This window comes from Leuciscus leuciscus (assembly GCF_965113295.1).
Source record: "Leuciscus leuciscus genome assembly, contig: HAP1_SCAFFOLD_138, whole genome shotgun sequence".
Taxonomy (NCBI): domain Eukaryota; kingdom Metazoa; phylum Chordata; class Actinopteri; order Cypriniformes; family Leuciscidae; genus Leuciscus; species Leuciscus leuciscus.
In genome coordinates this window covers 86,418-106,289 of record NW_028118523.1, presented here as the reverse complement: position 1 = coordinate 106,289, position 19,872 = coordinate 86,418, and the positions used below count along the sequence as shown (strand labels likewise).

General features: G+C 48.3%; 1 long non-coding RNA gene across 1 annotated transcript in view; it reads left to right on the top strand.

The window, feature by feature from the left end:
• Positions 1-19,872, top strand: part of LOC309491359 — an 82,492-nt gene that overhangs the window by 23,311 nt on the left and 39,309 nt on the right. The gene's annotated exons all lie outside the window — the stretch shown is intronic.

Below are 19,872 nucleotides of genomic sequence, written 5' to 3'. Positions count from 1 at the left end.
AGGCCGTTCCTGAAAATGGGAAGGCTGTTTGCAGCGAGCTGCAGTCGCGCTGATCGGGGAGGACTACCTGTCTCTGCAACTCCTCGTTAGTATAGTGGACAGTATCTCCGCCTGTCACGCGGAAGACCGGGGTTCGATTCCCCGACGGGGAGACCTAGTCCTTTACTGCTGCCCAAAGACCCATACAAAAGTTTTGCTCCAGCCACGAGTTACAGAAGGAGTTGGCCGTACAAAAGGCAATGCGTTGGCCGGGAATCGAACCCGGGTCACTGGAAGGCAGCTATGCTCACCACTATACCACCAACGCAGGCGGTTGGACGTAGGCTGGATGCTGGCTTGTGCGGTCAGCAAGAATGCTCGCAACACATTAGCAGCTGGCAGGTGAAACTCTCAGAACTGAATCTCTCTTTGTTTGGACCCGGCACAGAAAAAGAAACAAAAAACGCATGAACTTATTGACCTGACCTACCAAGCTTTTTATTAAAAAACAAGCTCTCTACTTTAATAACGTAACACCTTTTATACAGACACTTCATATTTAAATAGTATTAGATGATTTTTTCGGCTGCACTGGCTCCTTGTGAAGCAATGGCCTAAAATGAGGCCGTTCCTGAAAATGGGAAGGCTGTTTGCAGCGAGCTGCAGTCGCGCTGATCGGGGAGGACTACCTGTCTCTGCAACTCCTCGTTAGTATAGTGGACAGTATCTCCGCCTGTCACGCGGAAGACCGGGGTTCGATTCCCCGACGGGGAGACCTAGTCCTTTTCTGCTGCCCAAAGACCCATACAAAAGTTTTGCTCCAGCCACGAGTTACAGAAGGAGTTGGCCGTACAAAAGGCAATGCGTTGGCCGGGAATCGAACCCGGGTCAACTGCTTGGAAGGCAGCTATGCTCACCACTATACCACCAACGCAGGCGGTTGGACGTAGGCTGGATGCCGGCTTGTGCGGTCAGCAAGAATGCTCGCAACACATTAGCAGCTGGCAGGTGAAACTCTCAGAACTGAAACTGTCTTTGTTTGGACCCGGCACTGAAAAAGAAACAAAAAACGCATGAACTTATTGACCTGACCTACCAAGCTTTTTATTAAAAAACAAGCTCTCTACTTTAATAACGTAACACCTTTTATACAGACACTTCATATTTAAATAGTATTAGATGATTTTTTGGGCTGCACTGGCTCCTTGTGAAGCGATGGCCTAAAATGAGGCCGTTCCTGAAAATGGAAAGGCTGTTTGCAGCGAGCTGCAGTCGCGCTGATCGGGGAGGACTACCTGTCTCTGCAACTCCTCGTTAGTATAGTGGACAGTATCTCCGCCTGTCACGCGGAAGACCGGGGTTCGATTCCCCGACGGGGAGACCTAGTCCTTTTCTGCTGCCCAAAGACCCATACAAAAGTTTTGCTCCAGCCACGAGTTACAGAAGGAGTTGGGTCAGCAAGGTCAGCAGGTCAGCAAGAATGCTCGCAACACATTAGCAGCTGGCAGGTGAAACTCTCAGAACTGAAACTGTCTTTGTTTGGACCCGGCACTGAAAAAGAAACAAAAAACGCATGAACTTATTGACCTGACCTACCAAGCTTTTTATTAAAAAACAAGCTCTCTAATTTAATAACGTAACACCTTTTATACAGACACTTCATATTTAAATAGTATTAGATGATTTTTTGGGCTGCACTGGCTCCTTGTGAAGCGATGGCCTAAAATGAGGCCGTTCCTGAAAATGGGAAGGCTGTTTGCAGCGAGCTGCAGTCGCGCTGATCGGGGAGGACTACCTGTCTCTGCAACTCCTCGTTAGTATAGTGGACAGTATCTCCGCCTGTCACGCGGAAGACCGGGGTTCGATTCCCCGACGGGGAGACCTAGTCCTTTACTGCTGCCCAAAGACCCATACAAAAGTTTTGCTCCAGCCACGAGTTACAGAAGGAGTTGGCCGTACAAAAGGCAATGCGTTGGCCGGGAATCGAACCCGGGTCAACTGCTTGGAAGGCAGCTATGCTCACCACTATACCACCAACGCAGGCGGTTGGACGTAGGCTGGATGCCGGCTTGTGCGGTCAGCAAGAATGCTCGCAACACATTAGCAGCTGGCAGGTGAAACTCTCAGAACTGAAACTGTCTTTGTTTGGACCCGGCACTGAAAAAGAAACAAAAAACGCATGAACTTATTGACCTGACCTACCAAGCTTTTTATTAAAAAACAAGCTCTCTACTTTAATAACGTAACACCTTTTATACAGACACTTCATATTTAAATAGTATTAGATGATTTTTTCGGCTGCACTGGCTCCTTGTGAAGCAATGGCCTTAAATGAGGCCGTTCCTGAAAATGGGAAGGCTGTTTGCAGCGAGCTGCAGTCGCGCTGATCGGGGAGGACTACCTGTCTCTGCAACTCCTCGTTAGTATAGTGGACAGTATCTCCGCCTGTCACGCGGAAGACCGGGGTTCGATTCCCCGACGGGGAAGACCTAGTCCTTTACTGCTGCCCAAAGACCCATACAAAAGTTTTGCTCCAGCCACGAGTTACAGAAGGAGTTGGGTCAGCAAGGTCAGCAGGTCAGCAAGAATGCTCGCAACACATTAGCAGCTGGCAGGTGAAACTCTCAGAACTGAAACTGTCTTTGTTTGGACCCGGCACTGAAAAAGAAACAAAAAACGCATGAACTTATTGACCTGACCTACCAAGCTTTTTATTAAAAAACAAGCTCTCTACTTTAATAACGTAACACCTTTTATACAGACACTTCATATTTAAATAGTATTAGATGATTTTTTCGGCTGCACTGGCTCCTTGTGAAGCGATGGCCTAAAATGAGGCCGTTCCTGAAAATGGAAAGGCTGTTTGCAGCGAGCTGCAGTCGCGCTGATCGGGGAGGAGTACCTGTCTCTGCAACTCCTCGTTAGTATAGTGGACAGTATCTCCGCCTGTCACGCGAAAGACCGGGGTTCGATTCCCCGACGGGGAGACCTAGTCCTTTACTGCTGCCCAAAGACCCATACAAAAGTTTTGCTCCAGCCACGAGTTACAGAAGGAGTTGGCCGTACAAAAGGCAATGCGTTGGCCGGGAATCGAACCCGGGTCAACTGCTTGGAAGGCAGCTATGCTCACCACTATACCACCAACGCAGGCGGTTGGATGTAGGCTGGATGCCGGCTTGTGCGGTCAGCAAGAATGCTCGCAACACATTAGCAGCTGGCAGGTGAAACTCTCAGAACTGAAACTGTCTTTGTTTGGACCCGGCACTGAAAAAGAAACAAAAAACGCATGAACTTATTGACCTGACCTACCAAGCTTTTTATTAAAAAACAAGCTCTCTAATTTAATAACGTAACACCTTTTATACAGACACTTCATATTTAAATAGTATTAGATGATTTTTTGGGCTGCACTGGCTCCTTGTGAAGCGATGGCCTAAAATGAGGCCGTTCCTGAAAATGGGAAGGCTGTTTGCAGCGAGCTGCAGTCGGGCTGATCGGGGAGGACTACCTGTCTCTGCAACTCCTCGTTAGTATAGTGGACAGTATCTCCGCCTGTCACGCGGAAGACCGGGGTTCGATTCCCCGACGGGGAGACCTAGTCCTTTACTGCTGCCCAAAGACCCATACAAAAGTTTTGCTCCAGCCACGAGTTACAGAAGGAGTTGTCCGTACAAAAGGCAATGCGTTGGCCGGGAATCGAACCCGGGTCAACTGCTTGGAAGGCAGCTATGCTCACCACTATACCACCAACGCAGGCAGTTGGACGTAGGCTGGATGCCGGCTTGTGCGGTCAGCAAGAATGCTCGCAACACATTAGCAGCTGGCAGGTGAAACTCTCAGAACTGAAACTGTCTTTGTTTGGACCCGGCACTGAAAAAGAAACAAAAAACGCATGAACTTATTGACCTGACCTACCAAGCTTTTTATTAAAAAACAAGCTCTCTACTTTAATAACGTAACACCTTTTATACAGACACTTCATATTTAAATAGTATTAGATGATTTTTTCGGCTGCACTGGCTCCTTGTGAAGCGATGGCCTAAAATGACGCACAAGGCCGTTCCTGAAAATGGGAAGGCTGTTTGCAGCGAGCTGCAGTCGCGCTGATCTGGGAGGACTACCTGTCTCTGCAACTCCTCGTTAGTATAGTGGACAGTATCTCCGCCTGTCACGCGGAAGACCGGGGTTCGATTCCCCGACGGGGAGACCTAGTCCTTTTCTGCTGCCCAAAGACCCATACAAAAGTTTTGCTCCAGCCACGAGTTACAGAAGGAGTTGGCCGTACAAAAGGCAATGCGTTGGCCGGGAATCGAACCCGGGTCAACTGCTTGGAAGGCAGCTATGCTCACCACTATACCACCAACGCAGGCGGTTGGACGTAGGCTGGATGCCGGCTTGTGCGGTCAGCAAGAATGCTCGCAACACATTAGCAGCTGGCAGGTGAAACTCTCAGAACTGAAACGGTCTTTGTTTGGACCCGGCACTGAAAAAGAAACAAAAAACGCATGAACTTATTGACCTGACCTACCAAGCTTTTTATTAAAAAACAAGCTCTCTACTTTAATAACGTAACACCTTTTATACAGACACTTCATATTTAAATAGTATTAGATGATTTTTTCGGCTGCACTGGCTCCTTGTGAAGCGATGGCCTAAAATGACGCACAAGGCCGTTCCTGAAAATGGGAAGGCTGTTTGCAGCGAGCTGCAGTCGCGCTGATCTGGGAGGACTACCTGTCTCTGCAACTCCTCGTTAGTATAGTGGACAGTATCTCCGCCTGTCACGCGGAAGACCGGGGTTCGATTCCCCGACGGGGAGACCTAGTCCTTTACTGCTGCCCAAAGACCCATACAAAAGTTTTGCTCCAGCCACGAGTTACAGAAGGAGTTGGCCGTACAAAAGGCAATGCGTTGGCCGGGAATCGAACCCGGGTCATCTGCTTGGAAGGCAGCTATGCTCACCACTATACCACCAACGCAGGCGGTTGGACGTAGGCTGGATGCCGGCTTGTGCGGTCAGCAAGAATGCTCGCAACACATTAGCAGCTGGCAGGTGAAACTCTCAGAACTGAAACTGTCTTTGTTTGGACCCGGCACTGAAAAAGAAACAAAAAACGCATGAACTTATTGACTTGACCTGACCTACCAAGCTTTTTATTAAAAAACAAGCTCTCTACTTTAATAACGTAACACCTTTTATACAGACACTTCATATTTAAATAGTATTAGATGATTTTTTCGGCTGCACTGGCTCCTTGTGAAGCAATGGCCTTAAATGAGGCCGTTCCTGAAAATGGGAAGGCTGTTTGCAGCGAGCTGCAGTCGCGCTGATCGGGGAGGACTACCTGTCTCTGCAACTCCTCGTTAGTATAGTGGACAGTATCTCCGCCTGTCACGTGGAAGACCGGGGTTCGATTCCCTGACGGGGAGACCTAGTCCTTTACTGCTGCCCAAAGACCCATACAAAAGTTTTGCTCCAGCCACGAGTTACAGAAGGAGTTGGGTCAGCAAGGTCAGCAGGTCAGCAAGAATGCTCGCAACACATTAGCAGCTGGCAGGTGAAACTCTCAGAACTGAAACTGTCTTTGTTTGGACCCGGCACTGAAAAAGAAACAAAAAACGCATGAACTTATTGACCTGACCTACCAAGCTTTTTATTAAAAAACAAGCTCTCTACTTTAATAACGTAACACCTTTTATACAGACACTTCATATTTAAATAGTATTAGATGATTTTTTCGGCTGCACTGGCTCCTTGTGAAGCGATGGCCTAAAATGAGGCCGTTCCTGAAAATGGAAAGGCTGTTTGCAGCGAGCTGCAGTCGCGCTGATCTGGGAGGACTACCTGTCTCTGCAACTCCTCGTTAGTATAGTGGACAGTATCTCCGCCTTTCACGCGGAAGACCGGGGTTCGATTCCCCGACGGGGAGACCTAGTCCTTTACTGCTGCCCAAAGACCCATACAAAAGTTTTGCTCCAGCCACGAGTTACAGAAGGAGTTGGCCGTACAAAAGGCAATGCGTTGGCCGGGAATCGAACCCGGGTCAACTGCTTGGAAGGCAGCTATGCTCACCACTATACCACCAACGCAGGCGGTTGGACGTAGGCTGGATGCCGGCTTGTGCGGTCAGCAAGAATGCTCGCAACACATTAGCAGCTGGCAGGTGAAACTCTCAGAACTGAAACTGTCTTTGTTTGGACCCGGCACTGAAAAAGAAACAAAAAACGCATGAACTTATTGACTTGACCTGACCTACCAAGCTTTTTATTAAAAAACAAGCTCTCTACTTTAATAACGTAACACCTTTTATACAGACACTTCATATTTAAATAGTATTAGATGATTTTTTCGGCTGCACTGGCTCCTTGTGAAGCAATGGCCTTAAATGAGGCCGTTCCTGAAAATGGGAAGGCTGTTTGCAGCGAGCTGCAGTCGCGCTGATCGGGGAGGACTACCTGTCTCTGCAACTCCTCGTTAGTATAGTGGACAGTATCTCCGCCTGTCACGCGGAAGACCGGGGTTCGATTCCCCGACGGGGAGACCTAGTCCTTTACTGCTGCCCAAAGACCCATACAAAAGTTTTGCTCCAGCCACGAGTTACAGAAGGAGTTGGCCGTACAAAAGGCAATGCGTTGGCCGGGAATCGAACCCGGGTCACTGGAAGGCAGCTATGCTCACCACTATACCACCAACGCAGGCGGTTGGACGTAGGCTGGATGCTGGCTTGTGCGGTCAGCAAGAATGCTCGCAACACATTAGCAGCTGGCAGGTGAAACTCTCAGAACTGAATCTCTCTTTGTTTGGACCCGGCACAGAAAAAGAAACAAAAAACGCATGAACTTATTGACCTGACCTACCAAGCTTTTTATTAAAAAACAAGCTCTCTACTTTAATAACGTAACACCTTTTATACAGACACTTCATATTTAAATAGTATTAGATGATTTTTTCGGCTGCACTGGCTCCTTGTGAAGCAATGGCCTAAAATGAGGCCGTTCCTGAAAATGGGAAGGCTGTTTGCAGCGAGCTGCAGTCGCGCTGATCGGGGAGGACTACCTGTCTCTGCAACTCCTCGTTAGTATAGTGGACAGTATCTCCGCCTGTCACGCGGAAGACCGGGGTTCGATTCCCCGACGGGGAGACCTAGTCCTTTTCTGCTGCCCAAAGACCCATACAAAAGTTTTGCTCCAGCCACGAGTTACAGAAGGAGTTGGCCGTACAAAAGGCAATGCGTTGGCCGGGAATCGAACCCGGGTCAACTGCTTGGAAGGCAGCTATGCTCACCACTATACCACCAACGCAGGCGGTTGGACGTAGGCTGGATGCCGGCTTGTGCGGTCAGCAAGAATGCTCGCAACACATTAGCAGCTGGCAGGTGAAACTCTCAGAACTGAAACTGTCTTTGTTTGGACCCGGCACTGAAAAAGAAACAAAAAACGCATGAACTTATTGACCTGACCTACCAAGCTTTTTATTAAAAAACAAGCTCTCTACTTTAATAACGTAACACCTTTTATACAGACACTTCATATTTAAATAGTATTAGATGATTTTTTGGGCTGCACTGGCTCCTTGTGAAGCGATGGCCTAAAATGAGGCCGTTCCTGAAAATGGAAAGGCTGTTTGCAGCGAGCTGCAGTCGCGCTGATCGGGGAGGACTACCTGTCTCTGCAACTCCTCGTTAGTATAGTGGACAGTATCTCCGCCTGTCACGCGGAAGACCGGGGTTCGATTCCCCGACGGGGAGACCTAGTCCTTTTCTGCTGCCCAAAGACCCATACAAAAGTTTTGCTCCAGCCACGAGTTACAGAAGGAGTTGGGTCAGCAAGGTCAGCAGGTCAGCAAGAATGCTCGCAACACATTAGCAGCTGGCAGGTGAAACTCTCAGAACTGAAACTGTCTTTGTTTGGACCCGGCACTGAAAAAGAAACAAAAAACGCATGAACTTATTGACCTGACCTACCAAGCTTTTTATTAAAAAACAAGCTCTCTAATTTAATAACGTAACACCTTTTATACAGACACTTCATATTTAAATAGTATTAGATGATTTTTTGGGCTGCACTGGCTCCTTGTGAAGCGATGGCCTAAAATGAGGCCGTTCCTGAAAATGGGAAGGCTGTTTGCAGCGAGCTGCAGTCGCGCTGATCGGGGAGGACTACCTGTCTCTGCAACTCCTCGTTAGTATAGTGGACAGTATCTCCGCCTGTCACGCGGAAGACCGGGGTTCGATTCCCCGACGGGGAGACCTAGTCCTTTACTGCTGCCCAAAGACCCATACAAAAGTTTTGCTCCAGCCACGAGTTACAGAAGGAGTTGGCCGTACAAAAGGCAATGCGTTGGCCGGGAATCGAACCCGGGTCAACTGCTTGGAAGGCAGCTATGCTCACCACTATACCACCAACGCAGGCGGTTGGACGTAGGCTGGATGCCGGCTTGTGCGGTCAGCAAGAATGCTCGCAACACATTAGCAGCTGGCAGGTGAAACTCTCAGAACTGAAACTGTCTTTGTTTGGACCCGGCACTGAAAAAGAAACAAAAAACGCATGAACTTATTGACCTGACCTACCAAGCTTTTTATTAAAAAACAAGCTCTCTACTTTAATAACGTAACACCTTTTATACAGACACTTCATATTTAAATAGTATTAGATGATTTTTTCGGCTGCACTGGCTCCTTGTGAAGCAATGGCCTTAAATGAGGCCGTTCCTGAAAATGGGAAGGCTGTTTGCAGCGAGCTGCAGTCGCGCTGATCGGGGAGGACTACCTGTCTCTGCAACTCCTCGTTAGTATAGTGGACAGTATCTCCGCCTGTCACGCGGAAGACCGGGGTTCGATTCCCCGACGGGGAAGACCTAGTCCTTTACTGCTGCCCAAAGACCCATACAAAAGTTTTGCTCCAGCCACGAGTTACAGAAGGAGTTGGGTCAGCAAGGTCAGCAGGTCAGCAAGAATGCTCGCAACACATTAGCAGCTGGCAGGTGAAACTCTCAGAACTGAAACTGTCTTTGTTTGGACCCGGCACTGAAAAAGAAACAAAAAACGCATGAACTTATTGACCTGACCTACCAAGCTTTTTATTAAAAAACAAGCTCTCTACTTTAATAACGTAACACCTTTTATACAGACACTTCATATTTAAATAGTATTAGATGATTTTTTCGGCTGCACTGGCTCCTTGTGAAGCGATGGCCTAAAATGAGGCCGTTCCTGAAAATGGAAAGGCTGTTTGCAGCGAGCTGCAGTCGCGCTGATCGGGGAGGAGTACCTGTCTCTGCAACTCCTCGTTAGTATAGTGGACAGTATCTCCGCCTGTCACGCGAAAGACCGGGGTTCGATTCCCCGACGGGGAGACCTAGTCCTTTACTGCTGCCCAAAGACCCATACAAAAGTTTTGCTCCAGCCACGAGTTACAGAAGGAGTTGGCCGTACAAAAGGCAATGCGTTGGCCGGGAATCGAACCCGGGTCAACTGCTTGGAAGGCAGCTATGCTCACCACTATACCACCAACGCAGGCGGTTGGATGTAGGCTGGATGCCGGCTTGTGCGGTCAGCAAGAATGCTCGCAACACATTAGCAGCTGGCAGGTGAAACTCTCAGAACTGAAACTGTCTTTGTTTGGACCCGGCACTGAAAAAGAAACAAAAAACGCATGAACTTATTGACCTGACCTACCAAGCTTTTTATTAAAAAACAAGCTCTCTAATTTAATAACGTAACACCTTTTATACAGACACTTCATATTTAAATAGTATTAGATGATTTTTTGGGCTGCACTGGCTCCTTGTGAAGCGATGGCCTAAAATGAGGCCGTTCCTGAAAATGGGAAGGCTGTTTGCAGCGAGCTGCAGTCGGGCTGATCGGGGAGGACTACCTGTCTCTGCAACTCCTCGTTAGTATAGTGGACAGTATCTCCGCCTGTCACGCGGAAGACCGGGGTTCGATTCCCCGACGGGGAGACCTAGTCCTTTACTGCTGCCCAAAGACCCATACAAAAGTTTTGCTCCAGCCACGAGTTACAGAAGGAGTTGTCCGTACAAAAGGCAATGCGTTGGCCGGGAATCGAACCCGGGTCAACTGCTTGGAAGGCAGCTATGCTCACCACTATACCACCAACGCAGGCAGTTGGACGTAGGCTGGATGCCGGCTTGTGCGGTCAGCAAGAATGCTCGCAACACATTAGCAGCTGGCAGGTGAAACTCTCAGAACTGAAACTGTCTTTGTTTGGACCCGGCACTGAAAAAGAAACAAAAAACGCATGAACTTATTGACCTGACCTACCAAGCTTTTTATTAAAAAACAAGCTCTCTACTTTAATAACGTAACACCTTTTATACAGACACTTCATATTTAAATAGTATTAGATGATTTTTTCGGCTGCACTGGCTCCTTGTGAAGCGATGGCCTAAAATGACGCACAAGGCCGTTCCTGAAAATGGGAAGGCTGTTTGCAGCGAGCTGCAGTCGCGCTGATCTGGGAGGACTACCTGTCTCTGCAACTCCTCGTTAGTATAGTGGACAGTATCTCCGCCTGTCACGCGGAAGACCGGGGTTCGATTCCCCGACGGGGAGACCTAGTCCTTTTCTGCTGCCCAAAGACCCATACAAAAGTTTTGCTCCAGCCACGAGTTACAGAAGGAGTTGGCCGTACAAAAGGCAATGCGTTGGCCGGGAATCGAACCCGGGTCAACTGCTTGGAAGGCAGCTATGCTCACCACTATACCACCAACGCAGGCGGTTGGACGTAGGCTGGATGCCGGCTTGTGCGGTCAGCAAGAATGCTCGCAACACATTAGCAGCTGGCAGGTGAAACTCTCAGAACTGAAACGGTCTTTGTTTGGACCCGGCACTGAAAAAGAAACAAAAAACGCATGAACTTATTGACCTGACCTACCAAGCTTTTTATTAAAAAACAAGCTCTCTACTTTAATAACGTAACACCTTTTATACAGACACTTCATATTTAAATAGTATTAGATGATTTTTTCGGCTGCACTGGCTCCTTGTGAAGCGATGGCCTAAAATGACGCACAAGGCCGTTCCTGAAAATGGGAAGGCTGTTTGCAGCGAGCTGCAGTCGCGCTGATCTGGGAGGACTACCTGTCTCTGCAACTCCTCGTTAGTATAGTGGACAGTATCTCCGCCTGTCACGCGGAAGACCGGGGTTCGATTCCCCGACGGGGAGACCTAGTCCTTTACTGCTGCCCAAAGACCCATACAAAAGTTTTGCTCCAGCCACGAGTTACAGAAGGAGTTGGCCGTACAAAAGGCAATGCGTTGGCCGGGAATCGAACCCGGGTCATCTGCTTGGAAGGCAGCTATGCTCACCACTATACCACCAACGCAGGCGGTTGGATGTAGGCTGGATGCCGGCTTGTGCGGTCAGCAAGAATGCTCGCAACACATTAGCAGCTGGCAGGTGAAACTCTCAGAACTGAAACTGTCTTTGTTTGGACCCGGCACTGAAAAAGAAACAAAAAACGCATGAACTTATTGACTTGACCTGACCTACCAAGCTTTTTATTAAAAAACAAGCTCTCTACTTTAATAACGTAACACCTTTTATACAGACACTTCATATTTAAATAGTATTAGATGATTTTTTCGGCTGCACTGGCTCCTTGTGAAGCAATGGCCTTAAATGAGGCCGTTCCTGAAAATGGGAAGGCTGTTTGCAGCGAGCTGCAGTCGCGCTGATCGGGGAGGACTACCTGTCTCTGCAACTCCTCGTTAGTATAGTGGACAGTATCTCCGCCTGTCACGTGGAAGACCGGGGTTCGATTCCCTGACGGGGAGACCTAGTCCTTTACTGCTGCCCAAAGACCCATACAAAAGTTTTGCTCCAGCCACGAGTTACAGAAGGAGTTGGGTCAGCAAGGTCAGCAGGTCAGCAAGAATGCTCGCAACACATTAGCAGCTGGCAGGTGAAACTCTCAGAACTGAAACTGTCTTTGTTTGGACCCGGCACTGAAAAAGAAACAAAAAACGCATGAACTTATTGACCTGACCTACCAAGCTTTTTATTAAAAAACAAGCTCTCTACTTTAATAACGTAACACCTTTTATACAGACACTTCATATTTAAATAGTATTAGATGATTTTTTCGGCTGCACTGGCTCCTTGTGAAGCGATGGCCTAAAATGAGGCCGTTCCTGAAAATGGAAAGGCTGTTTGCAGCGAGCTGCAGTCGCGCTGATCTGGGAGGACTACCTGTCTCTGCAACTCCTCGTTAGTATAGTGGACAGTATCTCCGCCTGTCACGCGGAAGACCGGGGTTCGATTCCCCGACGGGGAGACCTAGTCCTTTACTGCTGCCCAAAGACCCATACAAAAGTTTTGCTCCAGCCACGAGTTACAGAAGGAGTTGGCCGTACAAAAGGCAATGCGTTGGCCGGGAATCGAACCCGGGTCAACTGCTTGGAAGGCAGCTATGCTCACCACTATACCACCAACGCAGGCGGTTGGACGTAGGCTGGATGCCGGCTTGTGCGGTCAGCAAGAATGCTCGCAACACATTAGCAGCTGGCAGGTGAAACTCTCAGAACTGAAACTGTCTTTGTTTGGACCCGGCACTGAAAAAGAAACAAAAAACGCATGAACTTATTGACCTGACCTACCAAGCTTTTTATTAAAAAACAAGCTCTCTACTTTAATAACGTAACACCTTTTATACAGACACTTCATATTTAAATAGTATTAGATGATTTTTTCGGCTGCACTGGCTCCTTGTGAAGCGATGGCCTAAAATGAGGCCGTTCCTGAAAATGGAAAGGCTGTTTGCAGCGAGCTGCAGTCGCACTGATCGGGGAGGACTACCTGTCTCTGCAACTCCTCGTTAGTATAGTGGACAGTATCTCCGCCTGTCACGCGGAAGACCGGGGTTCGATTCCCCGACGGGGAGACCTAGTCCTTTTCTGCTGCCCAAAGACCCATACAAAAGTTTTGCTCCAGCCACGAGTTACAGAAGGAGTTGGGTCAGCAAGGTCAGCAGGTCAGCAAGAATGCTCGCAACACATTAGCAGCTGGCAGGTGAAACTCTCAGAACTGAAACTGTCTTTGTTTGGACCCGGCACTGAAAAAGAAACAAAAAACGCATGAACTTATTGACCTGACCTACCAAGCTTTTTATTAAAAAACAAGCTCTCTAATTTAATAACGTAACACCTTTTATACAGACACTTCATATTTAAATAGTATTAGATGATTTTTTGGGCTGCACTGGCTCCTTGTGAAGCGATGGCCTAAAATGAGGCCGTTCCTGAAAATGGGAAGGCTGTTTGCAGCGAGCTGCAGTCGCGCTGATCGGGGAGGACTACCTGTCTCTGCAACTCCTCGTTAGTATAGTGGACAGTATCTCCGCCTGTCACGCGGAAGACCGGGGTTCGATTCCCCGACGGGGAGACCTAGTCCTTTTCTGCTGCCCAAAGACCCATACAAAAGTTTTACTCCAGCCACGAGTTACAGAAGGAGTTGGCCGTACAAAAGGCAATGCGTTGGCCGGGAATCGAACCCGGGTCAACTGCTTGGAAGGCAGCTATGCTCACCACTATACCACCAACGCAGGCGGTTGGACGTAGGCTGGATGCCGGCTTGTGCGGTCAGCAAGAATGCTCGCAACACATTAGCAGCTGGCAGGTGAAACTCTCAGAACTGAAACTGTCTTTGTTTGGACCCGGCACTGAAAAAGAAACAAAAAACGCATGAACTTATTGACCTGACCTACCAAGCTTTTTATTAAAAAACAAGCTCTCTACTTTAATAACGTAACACCTTTTATACAGACACTTCATATTTAAATAGTATTAGATGATTTTTTCGGCTGCACTGGCTCCTTGTGAAGCGATGGCCTAAAATGACGCACAAGGCCGTTCCTGAAAATGGGAAGGCTGTTTGCAGCGAGCTGCAGTCGCGCTGATCTGGGAGGACTACCTGTCTCTGCAACTCCTCGTTAGTATAGTGGACAGTATCTCCGCCTGTCACGCGGAAGACCGGGGTTCGATTCCCCGACGGGGAGACCTAGTCCTTTACTGCTGCCCAAAGACCCATACAAAAGTTTTGCTCCAGCCACGAGTTACAGAAGGAGTTGGCCGTACAAAAGGCAATGCGTTGGCCGGGAATCGAACCCGGGTCAACTGCTTGGAAGGCAGCTATGCTCACCACTATACCACCAACGCAGGCGGTTGGACGTAGGCTGGATGCCGGCTTGTGCGGTCAGCAAGAATGCTCGCAACACATTAGCAGCTGGCAGGTGAAACTCTCAGAACTGAAACTGTCTTTGTTTGGACCCGGCACTGAAAAAGAAACAAAAAACGCATGAACTTATTGACTTGACCTGACCTACCAAGCTTTTTATTAAAAAACAAGCTCTCTACTTTAATAACGTAACACCTTTTATACAGACACTTCATATTTAAATAGTATTAGATGATTTTTTCGGCTGCACTGGCTCCTTGTGAAGCGATGGCCTAAAATGAGGCCGTTCCTGAAAATGGAAAGGCTGTTTGCAGCGAGCTGCAGTCGTGCTGATCGGGGAGGACTACCTGTCTCTGCAACTCCTCGTTAGTATAGTGGACAGTATCTCCGCCTGTCACGTGGAAGACCGGGGTTCGATTCCCTGACGGGGAGACCTAGTCCTTTACTGCTGCCCAAAGACCCATACAAAAGTTTTGCTCCAGCCACGAGTTACAGAAGGAGTTGGGTCAGCAAGGTCAGCAGGTCAGCAAGAATGCTCGCAACACATTAGCAGCTGGCAGGTGAAACTCTCAGAACTGAAACTGTCTTTGTTTGGACCCGGCACTGAAAAAGAAACAAAAAACGCATGAACTTATTGACCTGACCTACCAAGCTTTTTATTAAAAAACAAGCTCTCTACTTTAATAACGTAACACCTTTTATACAGACACTTCATATTTAAATAGTATTAGATGATTTTTTCGGCTGCACTGGCTCCTTGTGAAGCGATGGCCTAAAATGACGCACAAGGCCGTTCCTGAAAATGGGAAGGCTGTTTGCAGCGAGCTGCAGTCGCGCTGATCTGGGAGGACTACCTGTCTCTGCAACTCCTCGTTAGTATAGTGGACAGTATCTCCGCCTGTCACGCGGAAGACCGGGGTTCGATTCCCCGACGGGGAGACCTAGTCCTTTACTGCTGCCCAAAGACCCATACAAAAGTTTTGCTCCAGCCACGAGTTACAGAAGGAGTTGGCCGTACAAAAGGCAATGCGTTGGCCGGGAATCGAACCCGGGTCAACTGCTTGGAAGGCAGCTATGCTCACCACTATACCACCAACGCAGGCGGTTGGACGTAGGCTGGATGCCGGCTTGTGCGGTCAGCAAGAATGCTCGCAACACATTAGCAGCTGGCAGGTGAAACTCTCAGAACTGAAACTGTCTTTGTTTGGACCCGGCACTGAAAAAGAAACAAAAAACGCATGAACTTATTGACTTGACCTGACCTACCAAGCTTTTTATTAAAAAACAAGCTCTCTACTTTAATAACGTAACACCTTTTATACAGACACTTCATATTTAAATAGTATTAGATGATTTTTTCGGCTGCACTGGCTCCTTGTGAAGCGATGGCCTAAAATGAGGCCGTTCCTGAAAATGGAAAGGCTGTTTGCAGCGAGCTGCAGTCGTGCTGATCGGGGAGGACTACCTGTCTCTGCAACTCCTCGTTAGTATAGTGGACAGTATCTCCGCCTGTCACGTGGAAGACCGGGGTTCGATTCCCTGACGGGGAGACCTAGTCCTTTACTGCTGCCCAAAGACCCATACAAAAGTTTTGCTCCAGCCACGAGTTACAGAAGGAGTTGGGTCAGCAAGGTCAGCAGGTCAGCAAGAATGCTCGCAACACATTAGCAGCTGGCAGGTGAAACTCTCAGAACTGAAACTGTCTTTGTTTGGACCCGGCACTGAAAAAGAAACAAAAAACGCATGAACTTATTGACCTGACCTACCAAGCTTTTTATTAAAAAACAAGCTCTCTACTTTAATAACGTAACACCTTTTATACAGACACTTCATATTTAAATAGTATTAGATGATTTTTTCGGCTGCACTGGCTCCTTGTGAAGCGATGGCCTAAAATGAGGCCGTTCCTGAAAATGGAAAGGCTGTTTGCAGCGAGCTGCAGTCGCGCTGATCTGGGAGGACTACCTGTCTCTGCAACTCCTCGTTAGTATAGTGGACAGTATCTCCGCCTGTCACGCGAAAGACCGGGGTTCGATTCCCCGACGGGGAGACCTAGTCCTTTACTGCTGCCCAAAGACCCATACAAAAGTTTTGCTCCAGCCACGAGTTACAGAAGGAGTTGGCCGTACAAAAGGCAATGCGTTGGCCGGGAATCGAACCCGGGTCAACTGCTTGGAAGGCAGCTATGCTCACCACTATACCACCAACGCAGGCGGTTGGACGTAGGCTGGATGCCGGCTTGTGCGGTCAGCAAGAATGCTCGCAACACATTAGCAGCTGGCAGGTGAAACTCTCAGAACTGAAACTGTCTTTGTTTGGACCCGGCACTGAAAAAGAAACAAAAAACGCATGAACTTATTGACCTGACCTACCAAGCTTTTTATTAAAAAACAAGCTCTCTACTTTAATAACGTAACACCTTTTATACAGACACTTCATATTTAAATAGTATTAGATGATTTTTTCGGCTGCACTGGCTCCTTGTGAAGCGATGGCCTAAAATGAGGCCGTTCCTGAAAATGGAAAGGCTGTTTGCAGCGAGCTGCAGTCGCACTGATCGGGGAGGACTACCTGTCTCTGCAACTCCTCGTTAGTATAGTGGACAGTATCTCCGCCTGTCACGCGGAAGACCGGGGTTCGATTCCCCGACGGGGAGACCTAGTCCTTTTCTGCTGCCCAAAGACCCATACAAAAGTTTTGCTCCAGCCACGAGTTACAGAAGGAGTTGGGTCAGCAAGGTCAGCAGGTCAGCAAGAATGCTCGCAACACATTAGCAGCTGGCAGGTGAAACTCTCAGAACTGAAACTGTCTTTGTTTGGACCCGGCACTGAAAAAGAAACAAAAAACGCATGAACTTATTGACCTGACCTACCAAGCTTTTTATTAAAAAACAAGCTCTCTAATTTAATAACGTAACACCTTTTATACAGACACTTCATATTTAAATAGTATTAGATGATTTTTTGGGCTGCACTGGCTCCTTGTGAAGCGATGGCCTAAAATGAGGCCGTTCCTGAAAATGGGAAGGCTGTTTGCAGCGAGCTGCAGTCGCGCTGATCGGGGAGGACTACCTGTCTCTGCAACTCCTCGTTAGTATAGTGGACAGTATCTCCGCCTGTCACGCGGCAGACCGGGGTTCGATTCCCCGACGGGGAGACCTAGTCCTTTTCTGCTGCCCAAAGACCCATACAAAAGTTTTGCTCCAGCCACGAGTTACAGAAGGAGTTGGCCGTACAAAAGGCAATGCGTTGGCCGGGAATCGAACCCGGGTCAACTGCTTGGAAGGCAGCTATGCTCACCACTATACCACCAACGCAGGCGGTTGGACGTAGGCTGGATGCCGGCTTGTGCGGTCAGCAAGAATGCTTGTTTAAATAGTATTAGATGATTTTTTCGGCTGCACTGGCTCCTTGTGAAGCGATGGCCTAAAATGAGGCCGTTCCTGAAAATGGAAAGGCTGTTTGCAGCGAGCTGCAGTCGTGCTGATCGGGGAGGACTACCTGTCTCTGCAACTCCTCGTTAGTATAGTGGACAGTATCTCCGCCTGTCACGTGGAAGACCGGGGTTCGATTCCCTGACGGGGAGACCTAGTCCTTTACTGCTGCCCAAAGACCCATACAAAAGTTTTGCTCCAGCCACGAGTTACAGAAGGAGTTGGGTCAGCAAGGTCAGCAGGTCAGCAAGAATGCTCGCAACACATTAGCAGCTGGCAGGTGAAACTCTCAGAACTGAAACTGTCTTTGTTTGGACCCGGCACTGAAAAAGAAACAAAAAACGCATGAACTTATTGACCTGACCTACCAAGCTTTTTATTAAAAAACAAGCTCTCTACTTTAATAACGTAACACCTTTTATACAGACACTTCATATTTAAATAGTATTAGATGATTTTTTTGGCTGCACTGGCTCCTTGTGAAGCGATGGCCTAAAATGAGGCCGTTCCTGAAAATGGAAAGGCTGTTTGCAGCGAGCTGCAGTCGCGCTGATCGGGGAGGAGTACCTGTCTCTGCAACTCCTCGTTAGTATAGTGGACAGTATCTCCGCCTGTCACGCGGAAGACCGGGGTTCGATTCCCCGACGGGGAGACCTAGTCCTTTTCTGCTGCCCAAAGACCCATACAAAAGTTTTGCTCCAGCCACGAGTTACAGAAGGAGTTGGCCGTACAAAAGGCAATGCGTTGGCCGGGAATCGAACCCGGGTCAACTGCTTGGAAGGCAGCTATGCTCACCACTATACCACCAACGCAGGCGGTTGGACGTAGGCTGGATGCCGGCTTGTGCGGTCAGCAAGAATGCTCGCAACACATTAGCAGCTGGCAGGTGAAACTCTCAGAACTGAAACTGTCTTTGTTTGGACCCGGCACTGAAAAAGAAACAAAAAACGCATGAACTTATTGACCTGACCTACCAAGCTTTTTATTAAAAAACAAGCTCTCTACTTTAATAACGTAACACCTTTTATACAGACACTTCATATTTAAATAGTATTAGATGATTTTTTCGGCTGCACTGGCTCCTTGTGAAGCGATGGCCTAAAATGACGCACAAGGCCGTTCCTGAAAATGGGAAGGCTGTTTGCAGCGAGCTGCAGTCGCGCTGATCTGGGAGGACTACCTGTCTCTGCAACTCCTCGTTAGTATAGTGGACAGTATCTCCGCCTGTCACGCGGAAGACCGGGGTTCGATTCCCCGACGGGGAGACCTAGTCCTTTACTGCTGCCCAAAGACCCATACAAAAGTTTTGCTCCAGCCACGAGTTACAGAAGGAGTTGGCCGTACAAAAGGCAATGCGTTGGCCGGGAATCGAACCCGGGTCAACTGCTTGGAAGGCAGCTATGCTCACCACTATACCACCAACGCAGGCGGTTGGACGTAGGCTGGATGCCGGCTTGTGCGGTCAGCAAGAATGCTCGCAACACATTAGCAGCTGGCAGGTGAAACTCTCAGAACTGAAACTGTCTTTGTTTGGACCCGGCACTGAAAAAGAAACAAAAAACGCATGAACTTATTGACCTGACCTACCAAGCTTTTTATTAAAAAACAAGCTCTCTACTTTAATAACGTAACACCTTTTATACAGACACTTCATATTTAAATAGTATTAGATGATTTTTTCGGCTGCACTGGCTCCTTGTGAAGCAATGGCCTTAAATGAGGCCGTTCCTGAAAATGGGAAGGCTGTTTGCAGCGAGCTGCAGTCGCGCTGATCGGGGAGGACTACCTGTCTCTGCAACTCCTCGTTAGTATAGTGGACAGTATCTCCGCCTGTCACGCGGAAGACCGGGGTTCGATTCCCCGACGGGGAAGACCTAGTCCTTTACTGCTGCCCAAAGACCCATACAAAAGTTTTGCTCCAGCCACGAGTTACAGAAGGTGTTGGGTCAGCAAGGTCAGCAGGTCAGCAAGAATGCTCGCAACACATTAGCAGCTGGCAGGTGAAACTCTCAGAACTGAAACTGTCTTTGTTTGGACCCGGCACTGAAAAAGAAACAAAAAACGCATGAACTTATTGACCTGACCTACCAAGCTTTTTATTAAAAAACAAGCTCTCTACTTTAATAACGTAACACCTTTTATACAGACACTTCATATTTAAATAGTATTAGATGATTTTTTCGGCTGCACTGGCTCCTTGTGAAGCGATGGCCTAAAATGAGGCCGTTCCTGAAAATGGAAAGGCTGTTTGCAGCGAGCTGCAG